This window comes from Callospermophilus lateralis, chromosome 14, assembly GCF_048772815.1.
Source record: "Callospermophilus lateralis isolate mCalLat2 chromosome 14, mCalLat2.hap1, whole genome shotgun sequence".
NCBI classification, from domain to species: Eukaryota; Metazoa; Chordata; class Mammalia; order Rodentia; family Sciuridae; genus Callospermophilus; species Callospermophilus lateralis.
Window position 1 is genome coordinate 89493224 of NC_135318.1, and position 13424 is coordinate 89506647.

Consider the following 13424-nt stretch of genomic DNA (forward strand, 5'->3'; position numbering starts at 1 on the left):
CCCGGCTGGTTTTTTTTTGCCTGTATTGTCCTTTTGCATAGTTACGGAGTAAACTGTTAGTATTTCCCTCATCATTTCTTTTTTTTTTAGTTGTCAATGGACACAATGTCTTTATTAATTCTTGTGTGGTGCTGGGATCAAACCCAGGGCCTCACACGGGAGTAAGCACTCTCCTCTGAGCCCCAGCCCAGCCCCTCCCTCCTCCTTTCTGCACACCATGAGGATAAAAATGTGTCTGTATTTTCTTCCAAATCTCTTTAAAGACCTTAAGGATTCCACTTATTAAAGTGTATTTTTAATAACTTGAATCATTTTAGCTGCAGTGGGTTCCGAAGCCTTTCCTCCTCTGAGGTGATTCACCAGCTCTCGATTCCTCCCAGGGTCCCTCAGAGTTGCATGCTTGCCATGGGGCTGGGTGCCCTGTTGTGGGTGTCTGTGCATCGCAGGGGGTAGCAGCACCCTGGTCTCCATCACACCTGCTGCATCCCCCGGCTGTGACAACCAAACCACCCCACCCTTGAGCCACGTGTCCCCAAGGAGGCAAAAGATGCCCCCATTGAGACCACTGACTGGAAATGCCACTCACCCCACAGTACATTCTTAGACATAAGGTATGCTTGGTTCTGTTCCAGAACTTTCTACTCAGTTCCAATAAGATGACGCCTACTCTTGAACTCGTAGTTCCAAACAGTTTTTATTGTGTGGTTTTGTATTAACTTTTAAATCAGTTTACATTCTTGTTTTCCCAGCCGCTATTTCTTTTCTAATCCTCCACAGAGTAGACTTAATCTCATGGAACCTGGGTGGGGTGGGGGCACCTTTGTGTCCCTGCTGCTGGCGGGCGGGCTGTGCACATGGGAGGGGCTGGCAGGACAGCTGCCCGAGGCTGATAGAAGGGAGGGCGCCGGACAGGGCCTGGGAACCCTGCCCGGGATCATCAAGTGAGACCAGAGGAAGGAGGACAGAACAAGAGCAGGACAAGGGCTAGGGCTCTGAACCCTGGTACAGGTGGGAAGGGGAGACAGGCGGGGAGGACAGGACACCTGTGACCATCCACAGGTGCTTAGCCTTCTGTCGCCCTAGGGCCTCACACAGCCCTCTAGGGAAGCAACCTTTAAGCCCCAGTAAGTGGCACGACTGCTCGATGCCTGGGCACAGGGAACGTAGGTCCCACCTCTGCCAGGGAGAGCAGGATGAACGGGTCAGAGCTACTTCACCAGGCCCACGCCCAGGGCTGGCACTGGGCTAGTCTTCCCAGGAGAGTCTGGGCCTGGGGACTGACTTATCTTCTTTGGTGTCAGGGTTTTGTCTTTGTTAAACAGCTCAGGTCCAAGTAGTGACCTCATCCCAGGAGTACCAGTTAGGATGGTTTCAGCTGCAAGCAACAGAAAACACAAACCTGCTTAAACAATAAAAGATATTTATAGGCCCATATGACAGAAGAGCCCCCAGGGAGGCTTCATCCAGCAGTTTAAAGAGATTACAGGGCTCACTTCTTTCCATGGCTCCTTGGCAAAGGGTGGGACTCTGTGCTTCCCCGATAGATATAAAAGTGGCCGCAAATTCTTTGCTCCAGTATCCCAGCAAAGGAAGGCGCAGGGGAGGCTGAGGCAGGAGGATTGCAAGTTCAAGATCAGCCTCAGCAAATAAATGAGGCCCTAAGCAAGTTAGTGAGACCCTGTCTCAAAATCAAAAGTTCAAAACAAAAAAGGACTAGGGATGTGGCTCAGTGGTTGAGCACCCCTGTGTTCAATCCCCAGTTGAAAAATAAGAAAATAAAGTAAAAAAATAGAATCCCAGCCAAAATCCAGCAAGTCACCTTGGGCAGACCAGAATTGTTCACACATCCATCCTGGAGGACAGAAGCACTTGTCACAGAGCTGGAGTCACTGAAGTGCCACGAGAATTGCATCTACTGAGAAGGGAGGAAGGAAGGGATGTCCCACACCAGACTTCGTGAAGGTACCCAACGGAAACATGCTGGAAATACTTGTGTCATTGGAGACACTGCCTGCTTTGTCTTCAGCAGATTCACAACATCATGTGTCCTTACAACATCTTTATAACTTCTTTCCAATCTCAGGTTCCAAAGGCCCCATCAGTCCCAGGGCAATGCTAACAGGTGGAGGCAGAGCAGATATATGTGACCTACATCAGGAACTAGAGCCCCAAAGCCAGGCCAGGCCAGGTTCCAGCAGTACGTTCTGACCAGCCCTTCAGTGCTCTGAGGGGCAGAGGTCATGAAACAATGTTTTGTCTAGGAAACAATTTATAGCTATTATAGCAAAAAGTACCCTGGTGACACCAGCTGGCCTGCATAGCCCTGCCCTTCCTGAGCTGCTTGGCAGCTCCGGGTGCCAGGACGAGGCTCAGAAGGGAAGGAGGAAGGAAGCAAGCCCTCATCCCGTGTCAGCCCAGGAGCTTTGCAAAGGCAGTACCTGGAACCGCCTCCCTATCTTTCCACAACACGCGTTGCATCTGCGAGTCCCAGCCCCTTCTCGTCACCCTCCCTCACCAAGTAGATTAGTCGCTGGCAGAAAGTTCTGTACGGTTGTGGGGGTGGGGTACTAGGGCAGATGAGCCCCCTCTTACACAGGCTGGGGACCCCAGGCTTGGTGCTGGGCTCCACGTGCCCTGGGTTCCCTGCATGATCAGGGTGGACGGCACTGCCACAGCACAGGGTGGCCCAGGGAAGCCAGCGCTGTAGGCCAGGCGCTCAGAAGACAGCAGCATGTCACCCTTAAAGCCATGCTTGCAAATCGTGCTCTTGAGTCCATCACCCTTGGTTCACTCATATAGAAAATCTTAAAAGCACAAGACTCTAGCAACGAAACCCCAGAAATAAGGGATAGGGAGACATTGCTACCAAGGACAAAGCAAGACTAAGCTCTTGGGCTTTGTTTTCGTCTTCCATCACCCCCTTATTTCTACTGGCTTTGAAGACCCCAAAGCACAGGCCACCGGTTCCACGGCAGGGACGCCCTCCTCTGTGCACACCAAGTGTCTCAATGCTCTTCTCTGTCCCTGTGGCATCTGGATCTTCTGCTGGCTGCTGACTTTACTGGAGGAGCCGTTGCCCAGGCGCACACTGAGTTGTCCCCTGGTCCTGAAATGGTCTCCAGGCTCACTCTGGGAGGGCACCGCACTTGGCACTGCAGGCTTATTTTTCTAGGGCTTGGAAATGCTCCTGCTTGGCTGGCTGACTGGCTCTGGAATGGACGCCAGATGGACGGTCCCTGCTTTGCTTCCACTTTCTCCACCAGCATGAGGCAGTCCCCTAGCATGCAGGCTGTGTGACCTTGGATTGCCTTCCCAACCTCTAGCATGCCCGAGTCTTCTCATCCTCAAGATGTGAGTCCCTGCGCTGCTGAGGAGTGCGGGAGGCAAAGCACGTGGACCCATTAATGCCACTCACGACTAATTTGCAGCACCCTAATTACTGTCTGATTTCCCTTTGGCCAAACCATCTAAAAATTACATGGCACAGGAAATCTAAATTGCATCTACCTGTTCCATAATTACATATTTAATTATGAATTAAATATGCACTCCAGAGAAGAACACGAAAAAATGAAAACAGTGGTCTGGGACCCGTGAGCTGGTGACTTCTAATGGACTGTTTGTATAATATGGGGAGAGCGCACTCAAAAGAGTTGTCATAGGTGGATTTAAAACTTTGAAATGCATGAAATACACCTATTTCGTGACATCTGTGAGGATCCAAGTGTCTTCCCTTCTGCTTGGGCCTTAATTAGACCTCCACCGGTTGTTACATAAGCAAGCATTTACTTTTGCCCACATGGAGGACCAGCAACTTGGGAAGGGCCCGGCTCAGCACCCTTCTCTGCTCACCTGGCGCAAGGTGAGTCTCGCCTAGAGCCGAAGCGTCAACTTCCAAGCTGGCACTCTACACACTGGTAAGTGGAGCTGGCTGCTGGCTGGAGAGAGGAGGGTGGGACCTTGGCTGCTCTCTGGTGATGAGCAGGGACAGTCAGATCTCTACGATAACTACCTCTCCCCAGAGCCAGCGTTTATGAAAAGGGAAATGAGAACTGCCACTCCTAGGCCTGGACTTGGAAACTGGCAGTCACTTATGCCAAACTCTAGGAAGCAAAGCACTGGGAACCCATCTAGCTGTAAGAGAGGAGGCCAGATCCCCTCTGTGGGAAGAAGGTCAAAGCGTCCTGAACCTGCCTGGCATCCTCCCACGCCAGTCTGGCATACGCAGTGCCACAGACACGCCATTACCAGCCCTTCTCACCTCAGGCACTTCCTCATATTCTTCTTGCCCAGCACCCATATTCCTTCCTAGGCCTGGTCCTCGGCCCACCTCCCACCCACTCATCCCTGTCACCGGTTTGGGTTTGGAAGCTCTCCAGTCCTTAGTGGCTCCACCGTCACTGAGAGCTGCGGGATCCAGCAAGCCCAGGTCAGAACCAGCACTCTGTAGTGTCTGCCGTGGCCAGGAGCGATGAGCTGTTTGATTCCTGATGCTCAGTTTCTGCACCTGAAATGAAAAGGCTGCCTCAGAGATGGCTGAGCAATGACTTTTGGCAAAACTGTTAAAGTCTGTCAATACCAAATGTTGGCAAAGGCACAGAACTGAGACTTACTCACAGAGGACAAGGGCAGCAACTGGGTGAAGTCTCAGATGGATTTTGCAATATTCAAGATTAAAGATGAGCATGTGCCACGGTATGCAACGCTGCTCCTAGATCACTCTCACTGGTGCCCACGGTGACCCACTAGGAATGCTAATGGAGGGGCCCCAGGCAGCTCAGCGGTAGAGCAGTAGCCCAGCATGCAGGAGGCCCTGGGAGGCCTGGGTTCAGTCCTCAGCAGGGGGAAATGCTAAGGAAGCAGTCTTTGTACTGGAAACCATCTACATGTTGGCAACAGATAACCAAGAGCCCTGCGGTCATGTTGAGCCAGAGCCCCAGGTGATGACCCAGAGGAGACTCACAACTACAGAGTGAAGCCAAAAGAAAGCCATGTGCAAGACATGATTCACGTGTGGCTTCAAGTCTTGCACAATGTCATAGGTTATTGACGGGCAGGTGTATGTGTGTCCAGTCAAGAGAAAAAATAATGAACACCAAACTCAGTCTGAAATTGGACAAGGGGAAAGCAATCCAGACCCTAAAATCTGAAGTTGTATCGTGGGTACAGAGTCTGTGTTATTTATTCCTTTCATTTGCTTTTGACTTCTTGTTTGGTTGGTGCTGGGGATTAAAGCCAGGCACTCTTACATGCTAAGCATGTACTACTGGCCACATCCCCAGCCCTCCTTTTTCTCTGTACCTTTCCTATGTCTGAAAGATTTAACAACAAAAAGTTTTGGGTTGTTTTGTTTTGTTTTTAGAGAGAGAGAGAGAGAGAGAATTTTTTAATATTTATTTTTTAGTTTTCGGCAGACACAACATCTTTGTTTGTATGTGGTGCTGAGGATCGAACCCGGGCCGCACGCATGCCAGGCAAGCACACTACCACTTGAGCCACATCCCCAGCCCAGCAAAAAGTTTTAAAGACCTATTTTTTACCTAGAATGTAGCACAGTGCTTAAAAGGTGGCAGAGGCTCATGGAAGTCGTGATGTTGTCCCTTTACTCAGACTGTCCACACCTTGCTATCGTCTCATCTTCAGGGTTCTCTCCTTCATTCCATCCTTCAGACGGAGCGAGGCATTTCCCTTTTTACCAAGTTCAAACAAGCTGTGACCAAAGTCGTAGAAAGCACCTTGAACATGGTTATCTGTCTGAACCAGGAGAGTTCAGTTAGGCATTGAGAATAGTCACTAATTTTGAAGGTGAGAAATAAACCTATAAACTAGGCTTGTGGTCAAACACCAACAGTGGATGGGCTTGGAGGTGCCGATTTGAAAGCAGGTCTTGCCACATCCCCAGCTCTACTCCCTCCTTCCTGGCCAGTGGATCCACCCCACGCAGACATCCGGGCTCCTGTTTCAGGGTTCTCCACCCTGGAAGCACACTGTTCCCCACTGGAGCTTTTAAAATCTTTAACACCCAGGCCACACCTACACCAATCAACTCACGGGGCCCTGGGTGGGAGCCAGGCCTGAGCAACACAGGGAGTCCCTTGTGCAGCCCAGGCTGAGAAGCACTGGCCCACCTGGTCATTTGGAGAGTGGGCAAGGTCATCCATAGGATGGTCACACAGGCTCCGAGTGTCATGCGTCATTGCACAGGGCAAAAGATGATTTCAGTGGAGGGACCTGCCAGGAGCTGCCCCCACACACCTTCCAAGCCGGCCTTCCGACTCTGCCGTTGATGCTGGGCAAGGCTCTCCAGCCAGATGGTGCCAGCTGCTGCCAAGGAGGAGTGAGACCACAGGGCTGGAGGAAGGAAAAGTGCACCCCTCACCGGCTCCTGTTTGGAAAAGCTAGTCTCACAATGTCGCCTCGCCTAGGAGCGACAGTTTCCCAGCACGGGGGTCACTGTGAGTCTTGTGTGCAGTTCCTCAGCTCTCACAGAACCAGCCTGTTGGCCCCTCATCACCTCCCCTGGGGCAGTGCCCTGCCATGGGCTGGCCCAGGCCTACAGGCCTCCACCAGCTCAGCCTCATGTCTCTCCAAGCTGCCCAAGTCTTGATTCCAGCCTCTGCACGTGGTGACCGCCACCTTCATGCCTGAGCGGTTATTTCTTGCCACTTCAGTGACCTGGTCATGCCTAGTTAACAAGCAGCATTCTAAACTCTAATGTTTGGCTAAAATATCTGACTTCTACCTCCCGACTGGATCCTGGCACAGAAACGGGTGCTGGGAGTAGGGTTCGCACTGCTCTGGCTGTACACAGCACTTGAGGACAAGCTGTTTCCTGCCCGCCTGGGTAGCACGATGTGGTCAGACCAATAAGACATTGATCCCTTGGGTCCTGCTCTCTGGTGTTTAGAGAGAGAGAATTTTTTAATATTTATTTTTTAGTTTTCGGCGAACACAACATCTTTGTTTGTATGTGGTGCTGAGGATCGAACCTGGGCGGCACACATGCCAGGTGAATGCGCTACCGCTTGAGCCACATCCCCAGCCCCAGACCTGCTCTCTGAAGGTGTCACCACAGGCTGAGGCTGGAATAGGCAGGAAGAGCCCCCTAGCTGGGTGCATGGCACATGCCTGTAGTCCCAGTGGCGCAGGAGGCTGAGGCAGGAGGATCAAAGCCAGCCTCAGCAACTTAGTGAAGCTCCAAGTAACTTAGCGAGACCCCACATTCAACAAAACATAAAAAAGGGGCGGGGATATGGCTCAGTGGTGAAGCACCCTGGGTTCAATCCTAGTATCAAATAACTAAAATAATTTAAAAAAAAAAAAAAAAGAAAGAAAGAAAGAAAGGAGAGCCTCTTTGTACTGTGGTGGTCAGGGAGCCATCAGAACAGCACGGGGCTTCTTGTATCTGTGAGAGAAAGTTCCTCTTTGTTCTTGAAGTTTTTTTGTCACTCCCAGTTTAAGGTAATCTGAATTAATACAGGGTCATACACTCTGGTTTTCAAAGCAATCTGCCAAAATTAAATCTTTCATTTCAGACTTAAGACATGAAGTTATAGTTTAGGAAAATTACTTGTCACACCGGTCAGGAAAGACACCTTAGGGCATCAATGACAAGTGGAATACTACCGTGTCAAGAAAAGTAACATGCCTCTATTTGAAGAATGAGGACAGTTAATACACACCTTTGAAGAGGTGTTCAAAAAGTCAGGCACTATACACATCACATGCATCATTTTATTTAATCCTCATGAAGTCCTGTGACATGAGCACTGTTATTTATCATCACCAATCTTTAGATGAGAGAACAGAGGCTTAGAAAGATTAGTAACCTCCCAGATCAAACAACTCAAAGTGCTGGAGCTGGAATTGGAACTCTGGCTCCAAAGTGCATGCTCCTCACTACGCACGACATCGACTTGGGAGGCAACCCACTGACTCCTAAGAGCTCTGCTTCCAGGGGAAACAGACTTCACAGCCTGTCTCTGTGAAGATAGTGATGGGGTAGAACGTAGTAGAACCACTCCAGGAAACCCCAAGGCTCTAACACAAGTGTCACTCACCCTATGATCCCACGCGAAGAGTACTTTCAAAAACCCAGGAAGGCCACCCACACTAGTCTGATGGGAATCCTGCCAGAAGTCAGGACTTCAGCTAAAAGACAAGAACCTTGCTTGCAAATCACAAGGCCTGGCCTGCACAGCCACCAACGGGCTTGCTGGCGAACGTCCCAGCATCTGGCCCTCCAAGAAAACAGAACTAAAATCCAATTCAATAAACGTTCCTGGGAGAAGAGATGGGGTCAACAGAGACTGTCCAACAGGGCTGAAGTCAGCTCTCCAAGGACCTTGCACCCCGCCTGGGCTGCCCAGAGAGTTCCAAAGACCCGCTCGTTACCCTTGGTGCGAAACTGAAGTACTATTCACTTGAGGAACAGAACTGACAACTCAGCTGCCAACTATTATTTTGCAAAGCAGGACACGACTAGTTGAAAATGATATTTTTCCAATTAGCACAGTGAGAAACATGCAGAGCCATCCAGCAGCCTGCAATTAGAGAGCTTTCGCTTGCTTCTAGAAATAGAACCAATGGGAAGCGGAGACCTGCTATCTAGGTCTTTAGCAATAATACCCTGAGAGGACAGATCTTGCTACCGTCTCAGCCATTCCCAGGAAACAACCCTCTTGCTCCTTTTAATGAGTATCGTTCTGCACCGTATCAGTGTTCTGAAGAGATTAGGAACTACCTCCATGTGGGGCTGGGGCACAGCGATAGCGCACCTGCCTGGCACGCATGAGGCACTGGTCCGATTCTTAGCACTGCATATAAATAAATAAAGGTCTATCAACAACTAAAAATATATTTGAAAAAAAAAGATCTGAATAGAAGGGGCTTACACAAAAGCCCAGTCATCAGAAAGGCGAGCTCTACCACCAAGGCGCAGCTCCAGTGCCGTGCTTTAGTATGCACCTAGACTCTGTTAATAAAGTCTCCAAAGTCTCCTCTGCCATGAAACCGAGTTTGGTACGACCACCTCCACCATCTCCAGCTCCTGGACTCTTCCCTGCTCTTCATATGTCTCGCTGTCTCAGGTGGATGGAAGATTAAAGACTTCAGATCTCAGGAATAAGTTCAGTAACCTTGAGAAACTTGGAGCTAAACAGGATTTGATAAGAGCCAAGAGAAAACCACTGGCATTAAGATATTTGCTGATGTTCTGTACTCTACACAAACATGACAGCAGAAAGCAGCTTTGATGAGCCAGGCACCCCAAACACCAGGTTGTACAGGGAGCACCATCACCCGGCTTCAGAGCAGTCTTACCTGTCACCTTTGGTCTTTAATCAGCTTTCTATTGCCTGAAGGTAAAAGGGGGAGGCAGAGTCTGAGAGAAGATCCTTTTATTTCCTGACAATCTGGAAATGAACTATTGAAAGCACTCTCTTGGCCCAGTTTAGCCCAGCCTGCAACATCTAGAGCAACTTGCAAGTAAGAAGTGTATGACTGTGACACCCACGGAGGCTCAGCTACCACATCGGGCAAATCAGGTGACTCAACACTGACACACTCTAGGAGTGGAACCATCTAGCTTCTGGACACAAGGGGGTTTTCCCACTGAATACAGGCTTCATCTTTCAGAAAGAAAGAACCTGCAAGCAAACTCCTAGGATGTCCAAACTCTTCAGAATGTCTCCTTTGGTACTAAGGCTGGGCAGGAGGGAGGGCCAGCAGTGTTCCTTCATTCTCTACTTCCTACACCCAACTGTTAGAGGTTTAATAAATTTCCTTCCTTCCTTCCTTCCTCCCTCCCTTCCTTCCTTCCTTCCTTCTCTTTTAGTTTTCGGCAGACATCTTTGTTTGTATGTGGTGCTGAGGATCGAACCTGGGCCGCACGCATGCCAGGCAAGCGCGCTACCGCTTGAGCCACATCCCCAGCCCACCAATAAATTTTCTATAAATATTTCTAAAACATCCATAGTCAAGAATTCCTGGGTAAGACAGATTGGAACTCTGACCTTCCCTCCCTCTCAAACACCACCAAAATGGCAGGAGGGAACATGGCAGAGACATAGTGAACAGCAAAGGGGCAAAATCACAAAGCTAGACAGGTTGGAAGCAGTCTAGGCAGACCGGGGAGACCAAGGTCATGCTGGTCACTGGCTCAGCAATGGGAGACCCAGGTGGAAGAGACGATGGAAGGTGGAAGCAGGAAGGACAGGCAGGGTGCTTGCTCATTATCAGACAAGTGCTTTTAATGGATGCAATTTTTTTTTTGGCGGGGCGGGTACCGGGGATTGAACTCAGGAGTACTCGACCACTGAGCCACATCCCAGCCCTGTTTTGTATTTTATTTAGACAGGGTCTCACTGAGTTGCTTAGCACCTCACTTTTGCTGAGGCTGGCTTTGAACTTGTGATCCTCCTGCCTAAGCCTCCAGAGCCCCGGAGAGGACAGGCATGTACCATCTAACTTCTGGACACAAGGGGGCTTTCCCACTGAATAAAGGCTTCATCTTTCAGAAAGCACCTGGCCAATAATGTTTTAAAACACTTTATCTTTTAGACATATTCTGAAGAATCTTATAGGCAAGAACTCTGGGCTGGGGCTGTAGCTCAATGGCAGAGCACCTGCCTTGCGCATGTGAGGCACTTAGGTTTGATCCTCAGCACTACATAAAAATAAACAAATAAAATAAAGGCATGTTGTCTGCTTACAACTACAAAAAAAAAAATTTAAAAAAAGAAATCTGGAATTTGCTTTAAAATAATCCAGTTTTTTGTTTTTGTTTTTTTAAATAAGTGTGTGAGGTGGAGGAAATGGATGAAACAAGAATAAAGTTGATTTTCCTTGGGAGCCTGTAGTATGTGGGGGTCATTATATTCTTCTGCCTTTGTGTGTACTTGGAACATCTCCATAATGAATCTTTCCTAAAGCAACAGCAGTCAAGCCCTGGTATCCCCAACCTCAAACATGTCTCCCACCAGCGTTCAAGTTTACTTTATAAGGGTACGAGAGAGTAGGTCCCTTGTTGGAAAACTGCAGATGGAGCTGAGGAACACACAGGCCTCCCCACTTTATGAGGAAAGTTGGGGCCCAAGAAAATGACGATGCAAAAGCTAAAGCCTGCAAAGGGATCAATAACAGGAGAAAAAGCATGGCTTTACAGTGAACATAATATTTTTGTTAAAACATTAAAAACCATATGGGGAAATGAAGAAATAGTAAAACTATTTAGTCCCCTGAATTTAAGACAATGTAAATACTGGCATCCAGTGTTTCTGGGTCAGATCCCAGCGTTCTGCCCTTGGAGTGCTCAGTGTTGTGCAGGATCTCCAGGCCCATCGCCGCCAACTGACACATTCCCTGCTTCACACCCACTTCCTGTATGGGGGCAAGCCTACCTTCCCAAGTTCCTCTGGCTGCTTACCTGGAATTTCCCCAACAGCAGCCTCATCTGTCTGCACGCACAGCTCAACCTACTGTGATTTGACTCCTACAGTCAGAGGAGTGTGGTGTTTCTGCCACATTGTTAATTTTTGCTGTGATCAGTTACAGAAATTCAGAGATCTCTAGACACAGCATCAATTCCCTCTCCCAAAGTCCCTGTAAGGCAGAGTTTGCAGCTGGGTGTGATGGCAGCTGCTGGGGTCCAAGCTATCAGGAGGCTGAGGCAAGAGAATCCTGTGAGTCCACAGTTCCAGGCCAGCGTGGGCGACATGGAAAGAGCACAACTCAAAAAAAAACCAATAGTAACAATCATAAGTTTTAAAAAGTGAAATAAACTTTATCCATTGGCTGGTCTGATAAAAAGTTGTTTAATGGTTTAAAAAAAAAAGTTTTCACCTTTTCATTCAAACCATTTGTATCCATTAAAGTGATACAAGCATGCTATTTAGATACATAATAGCAAATGCAAAATGGAAAGAGGTCACCTCAGGAAAGGGAAATAGCACCAAGAGACCTTGGTGGTTTTTGATAACAGCCTTATCAAACTCCTCTTTTAATATACATGAGACCTTGATTTTTTATTTTTGAATCAAGGGAACATCTATGTTCCCCCCACACACAAAGAGGACTGTGTCCTTACTAGCATGATTCCCTGCCTCATTGTTGACATTCCTAAATATGGAAATAAACTCCCCTCTGACCACTTTCTAGCTTTAGAGGTTCCCTCTTGCCAGGTCCAGCTGCCCTTCCTAGAGAAACACCTGTTAGTTGGAGTATTTTTCTTCTAAGAGGAAAATGTTAGAGAGGGTACTGTTCTCCATTAAAATCACAGGGCTCTAGAAAGATTGGGGCCAACTGAGCTTTTTTTGTTTTTGTTTTTTGGAAGCCACATGTGGTAAGAAACTTACCACATTCTTTGTAATATCAAAGCTAGAAATAATCTACAAGTTAAAAAATAGTCCATTCAAAGCAAGCAAGAGGGTAGCTAACACTGAAACCCTCAGCTTGGAGTTTAATGCTCAGCTGCCCCTCCTCAAGCCTGCCCTCCTTCCTCAAATAAAAATAATAAAGCTATTTTCAACCAGCCCCAAAGCTAATGTCCATTCTCTGCTAACATGTCATACAAAAGGAGAGTAAGACCTAGCACAAAAGTGAGGAATATATAAACAGCTTATACTGAGAGGTAAACACTTCCTGAGAACCTGGAGATCATTAGATGAACACGAGGATACAATGGCATATATCCAACCAGAAGTCTAACTTCTTAGGGACAAGCCACATGAGGGACAGCCTTATCCTGTTACAGTCTCACTGCTGGTTTCTAGTGAAACACAAGCAAACTCGAAAATTCACAAGCATTGTCCCACAACATTTTAAGGACAGGAACCATTACCACAACAGTGTTTATTTACTTATTGTTCTGATAATGCGTTTCAAGATAGAATAACCGGCCAGGAATGGTGCTGCACACCTGTAATTCTAGCAACTTGGCAGGCTGAGGTGGGAAGATTGCAAGTTCAAGGTCAGCCAAGGCAGTTTAGTTGAGAGCCTGTCTCAAAATGGGCTAGGGCTTTAGTTCAGTAGTAGGACACCCCTAGGTTCAATATCTGGCACAAGAGTTAAAAGCCTAGAGTTTAAGTGAAGCTGAGCTATATGTACACATGAAACTTACCATTCTTTGTAATATCAAAGCTAGAAACAATCTACAAGTTAAAAAATAGTCCACTGAAACAGGAAAAAACTTAGGCTGTTAAAGACAATGCATAGATGTACATGCGCTAACACAAAAATGTCTAGGTTATGCTATTAAAAGATGCCAAGATGCTACGATGGTCCCTACAGAGCGATGTCATGTATATTTTGGGATCACAAAAACCTCAGAGTGGGGGATGGTGAAGCTGGAAAAGAGCTTTGACTTGTGAAGATATTTACATGCTCCTCAGAATTACATAAGGCTAACTGACCAGGAGCCAGATGAT